Genomic DNA, 6,161 nt, shown 5'->3' with positions numbered 1-6,161 from the left:
ATCCTTCTTCTTTTTTTATCTCATTTACCCTTCCTAGAACCACATTCACCTCCTCGATATTTTGGCTCTATTCTTCCTAATCTTATCCTAATATGTTTTTCCAGTTTATTCTTTAGCTAACTCTTTTTATCTTACCCAAATCCGAACTTTCACTCTTCCATCCTTTAGCTCTATTTTCTTTTTGAACCTGATTGTCATATCAGAAACTTATACATTTCCACTATCCCTACCACGTCATCTACAACTCAATGTTACTCAGAATTGATCCTCTAACTATCCTAGCTAGACTTCTACTAGCATTCAGGCTATATCTCCTAGTGCATTTGAACTACACTCCATATATATATATACATATTCTATGATTTATCGATGCTAACTTTTATCATTTTTCTTTTATTTTATTTGGAGTATACTTTAGTCTTAAGCATTAAGAAGCTAAGGATGAACATAAGGAATAGCAGTCATACTTCTCCTGTGTGATCTCTATTCTTAACCTTTTGGACTACATACTACCCTCTACTACCTTAGGGGGGGGATCTGTAGCAACTCTAATTTTTCATATCCATTTAATTAGCTGAAACTTAAAATACTAGGTATCCAAACCCGTCATTCAATTTAAAGGCTTACATACATTTTGCTCTAATATCTTATAACTCCTACATGGAACTTGTACCTTCTCTAGAACACCTGAGCTAACAACTCTCTATCTCACACTACAATCTCATCTGGGACACTACTCCATAAGTCATCATTATCAGTAATAACCTTCAATCCCTTCTGAAAAGATAGGACTATACCGTAACTTACTGCAATAAAGGTACTACATTTACTACCATGCCAAAACCATATCAAATTAATGACTCTCTTATCATATCATAGCTTTGTAAATCATAAATTTATAGTTTTAACCTTCCCTAATTAGTAGGGTTGTACTTTACACCTTGCTGATACACACAAGGTATACTATTCTCACTAAGCTCTAAGTAAAACGTCTGTCTTACTGCAAAAACCATCCAAAATTCCATACTGAAGACCAGATGGTCTCACTCTATAGATGTCCTTTACTTTGCAACTAATCCGCAACCTCTGGTCTGATGGCAACTCTTGATGTAACTCGAGCTCATGTTAGGGTAACCGAGTTACTAACTCTAGTTACCACCCAATTGTGACCTTTTGATATTCTAGCTCTAGATCCCTAACCAGGAGTTCCCAACTCCTCTGCAGATATAGAACCCTGTTCTGGCATAATTATACCAAAATAGAGGCCATCTGCAAACACTCTCATTATGGAGTACCACGAGGATGCACACAGCTCTACACAATAATCCCATATCGATACTATAATCTGCAGCTTACAGAAAAGACATTGAGAACATTATATAGTTACTATGATACGTCCTGACAGACTAGGTCTCCTAATCTCTTATCTCTCTTGAATCTACTATTATCATAAACTTACTCTGACTGGGTAATCCACTGACTACTGCCAACAGTGGTATCCTTACCCTTATCTAGTGCAATTATACTATGAAAACTCACCTTTATGTACTCGTGCCTAGCACCAAATAGGCACAACACTTAGACCCATACTGATAGAAATATAGTGTTTCTTAGAGAACATCCTTCCATGGCAGACCTCAACATGTTTACTAAATCTATTTTCACACTTCTATGTACTTCACAAAACTGAGGTGCTAAATTGAAGCACTCTTATATTAACCGAGGAATAACGAAGAATCTATAAATGAAGAATTACAGAAAAAAGATGAAACAGAATCCTATACTCCGTATGTGACAACTCTAGGTGCACACTTTCCCATGAATCTAAAGCCTAAGCTCTGATACCTCTTTTGTCACTAACTAACCTATGGGCCGGACCAGCACTAGGACCTGGGCTAGCCTAAAGCCCCTGAGGCCTGTAGTAAGTCTAACTATTCCTCAACCCAACTCTAAGGCCCATTTGGGCCCAATTTCAAGAATTCAATCGGACAGAGTCCGACCATAAAATGGACCATTCAACGGGGAGTTTTTGACTCGGCCGACCTGTAAACACAATATATAATAAATTGGGGAACTCAGCTCACCCTCCACATAATCAAAATGTTATAACTCAAATAGGAGGTCAGCTCCCTCATCCAATCCCATTATGCATATAGTTAATAATTTTACTGGTCCAACATAACTTTTATAATACAGGCCAAAAATAAAAATAAATGCTTTTAACACATGTGGAGTCTAAAATTTAACTCAATTGTACAAAATACATTCAATACTATTAATGGACCTGCGAAGAAGAAGAACAGGTTAGCCACAATAAATAATCCTCATGTAGCCTGAAAAAATAGATGAACAGGAGTGAACTTTCAACTAAGAGAGTAAAATACTAATTTTAATCATAATCTCTATAACTATCTAAAGCTAATACACCATGTAGAGTGAAATGCAACATCAGCATAATTTTCATATCAGAACAGCAAAAAGGCAATTTGGAGCACTCACACACCCAACACTGTCAAGCAATACATATATGGAGCTGATCCCCTATACAACCCTCTTAATCCAACCTCTGCTAGTGAGTGTCTCTCAAGCCGGACTTTCGCTTAATAAACTAAATGCGGGGTCCTAGCGAGTGTCTCTCAAGCCGTATCTACCAGTCCTGTCCATATTCAATACCATACCACACGCACGCCACGCACACACAAATTACCACAAACAACATCCTTAGTACTTCAACAATTATGAATGCAATATAAAATGTGTCTAGTGTTTAACTACATAGATACATATTTATAAGTAATGCATGGGCATGCTTGAACATATAATAATATCGAAATTATAATTAAAATTAATATTTTACTCAAACTTGAACCGGGGTCACTGCAGCAGCTGGGCGGAGGAGGAAGGTTGGCCCGGCTCACCTGACAATTTCATTGCAATTATTCAATATATTTGACTCAATACAAGTTTAGAAAAGACCAAAGACACTCTAAGTTGTACTGAAAATCTGGTAGAGTCTCCCCTATACCTATGACCTACCCAACCTGCAAAATGGTTTAAATAACACTTCTAAACTTAACTCATATCTCATCATCATTATATGACCCCTCCTGGCCCTCAAAACTAAGCAATAATTACAATATCAGACAACTCAATTATAAGACTTTAAAATTAATATTTTTCAAAAACTATCCAAACTAACTTTAAAAATTCTATAAACTTGCCCCGCAGTCCTTAACAATATTATAAGGCTATTGCAATAGGAATCGTAATTTTCTTATCATCCACGAATATTTTATAAATTTTATTCTAACCCAGTGCAAGGCAAAAATTGAGTAATGTAAAGTTCGAGTTTACCTATGCCAAATCTAACAACTGGAACGCGTCCAAAACGTCTGAAAACAGTAGGGTAGCCTATAATCTTGACCTTGTTCTAAAATGATTCCAACAGCTTATCTGCTCGGCCCGAAATTACAGATCCTAGCGATGATCAAATTTCCACGAAATAAAAGTACATACGCGAAGTCCACAATACCAGGGTTAGAATAAAAAAAATATATATATATAATAATTATTTAAAAATTAGATATATTATAGATAAGAACTCTTCAGCACTCAAATTAGAGCTAATATAAGATAATAGTGTAGTAGAATGATTAGGGATAATAACGTATCTCTATAAATGATTTGATAACTTTATGTAAGATGTAGATAATTATTGATTATGGTAAGTTAACTATGTAATTATATTAATATAATTAACTAGTATAATTATAGGATTATATTTCTATTTATAATATATAATTATAAACATTACTATATTTAGCAATCATACTAAAATTATTTTTCTTTAATCGAAATTTTTTTACTTTGATTAAGTGGGTCTTATATTGATTGAACTGATTAAATGAATCTTATAATTAAACCACTAAATATAATTAGGTTCATGAATTATTTAAAAATTTGAGTTATTAAATTAAGTATATATATATATATATTTATTTAAAAAGTTATATCAATAAATTTCACTACAAAACATGATTTCTTAATTTCTGATTGATTAGATATATAAAATTATTGATAAACATGATGTTCTGTATTATTTTCTCTCTCTTATGTCTGCAAGTAATAAGAATGATATGGTGCAAATACTACATCATTAACAATTTTAGTTTTATTAGAAATAAAGTGTTGATTGATGTACATTTATTATAACAGTTCTAATAAATTTATTTAAATAGGTTGACTTTGAATTGGGAAATGAATTTAATGGGCGGGAGTTATACTACTTTAACATGATTAAAAAAAAAAAAAATTATCTTATTTATTTTAATTATGTATAATTTGAAGATATTTGAGTCTAGTTATATTTAATAGTTTAATTATGAGATTAATTTAATTTAATTACTGAAAAATTTATTCAATTAAAGGAAAGAATTTTAATTAAAGATAAGTAATTTTAATAAAATTATTAAATATAATAATATTTATAATTATATATTATAAATAAAAATATAATCATGCTAGTTAATAATATCTATATAATTATATAATTAGCTTATTATAATAAAAATTATCTTACTAATTTTAATTATATATAATTTGAAGTCGTTTGCATTTTTATTAGATATTTTCATTTAATTTGCTCGAAGATTGATGGGATTGCTTCCAAAATAATGTTAGAATTTCAAAGAACATAGATAAATTCAGTTATCAAGCTAAATAGGCTGGTATTAGTCTGCTCATAAGTTGGTTTGAAATTGAAATTGAATCAATTTAAATCAGAACAGAATTGAGTAACTTTATATTTGACTCGAACTCTAAATAAATTGAATGAAAATTAAATTAGAGCTATCTAATTTGGTTCCGAATTAAACTAGTTTTTTTATTTAAATAATAAAAAATTAAATCCTTAAATTTAAATCAAATTAAATTAAAATCGAAATTCAATTAGACTAGAACTTTAAGGACTGCGGTTCTGATTTATTGCTGACTAAAACCGGCAGTTCCGACGGCCGTGTCGAGTCAGTATCATTCTAGGAATAATTCACTTAAAATTCGTTGATAACTTTTTATTGATAAATAAATAAAACAAAAATATTTTAAGATGACGTGTTATTTAAAAAAAAAATCTTGAATTTTATTATCCATACATAAACTCATAAAATGTTATTATATACTCATCCTAATATAAAACACATTTATAATTTAATATGAAAATGCAAATAGGAAAATCAATCACTTATAAAGTTACATTAAAAAAAAAAAAGCTTAAAACTCAATTATATTATGTACTTATTGGAGAAGCTTGATTTAATCTATTTTTTATTTTTTTTATTTAATTTAATTTAAAATTTTCAATTTATTTTTAATTTAATCAAAAAAAAATTAAGAAATTGGTCTTATTAATTTTTTTTCTTAATTATTAATTTTTTTTCTTAATTTTTGAAATTAAATCAAAAGGTTAAGAAATTTATTTTTAAAATTAAAAAATTAACTACCTTGATTTTTTATTTAAATTAAGAAATTCAAAAATTTAATCAATAAATTTTAATTTTTAAATTAAATTAAATTTAAATTAAAAATTTTGAATTAATTTTTTAAATTAAAACTTTTAATAAATATAGAGATTAAATTAAATATTTTATTTTAAAAAATATTAATTTTAAAATAATATATATATAATAAAAAGATTCTGACAATAAAATATTTAAAGTGGAATGGGACGCAATTGTATACCAAATATTGTGAATAGCAAACCAAGTGGCATTCCCAAATGCAGAGTGGGAGGCAAGGAAAGAGAGAGAACAAGAAGCATTTATTGTTAGAAGATCCGAGAAGGAGATAGGTGAGAATACAGGAGACGAGTAACACGTGGCAAGCGGGTATCGGGAGAGAGTAAAAATATTGTATTATGTTTATGATGTGCTGATCTGACAAAGTAGGGTTAGACGGTATCTAACAAGTAACAACTATTTGTTCAGATAAGGCATATGTACGCAATCAGCCACTTGACAACACAAAAGAAAAGACATGTCAAATTGAACCCCACAAAAAGTTGTTCACTTTTTCAATTCTTCATTACATTGCCCAAATTGCCCATCTCCTCAGCCTTTACTCTCATTCTCTGTTTGTATATTAGTATTATGGATTAGGTTTAGACC

This window comes from Hevea brasiliensis, chromosome 10, assembly GCF_030052815.1.
Source record: "Hevea brasiliensis isolate MT/VB/25A 57/8 chromosome 10, ASM3005281v1, whole genome shotgun sequence".
NCBI lineage: Eukaryota > Viridiplantae > Streptophyta > Magnoliopsida > Malpighiales > Euphorbiaceae > Hevea > Hevea brasiliensis.
The sequence above is the reverse complement of the archived record's forward strand: the minus strand, read 5'-3'. Positions refer to the sequence as shown.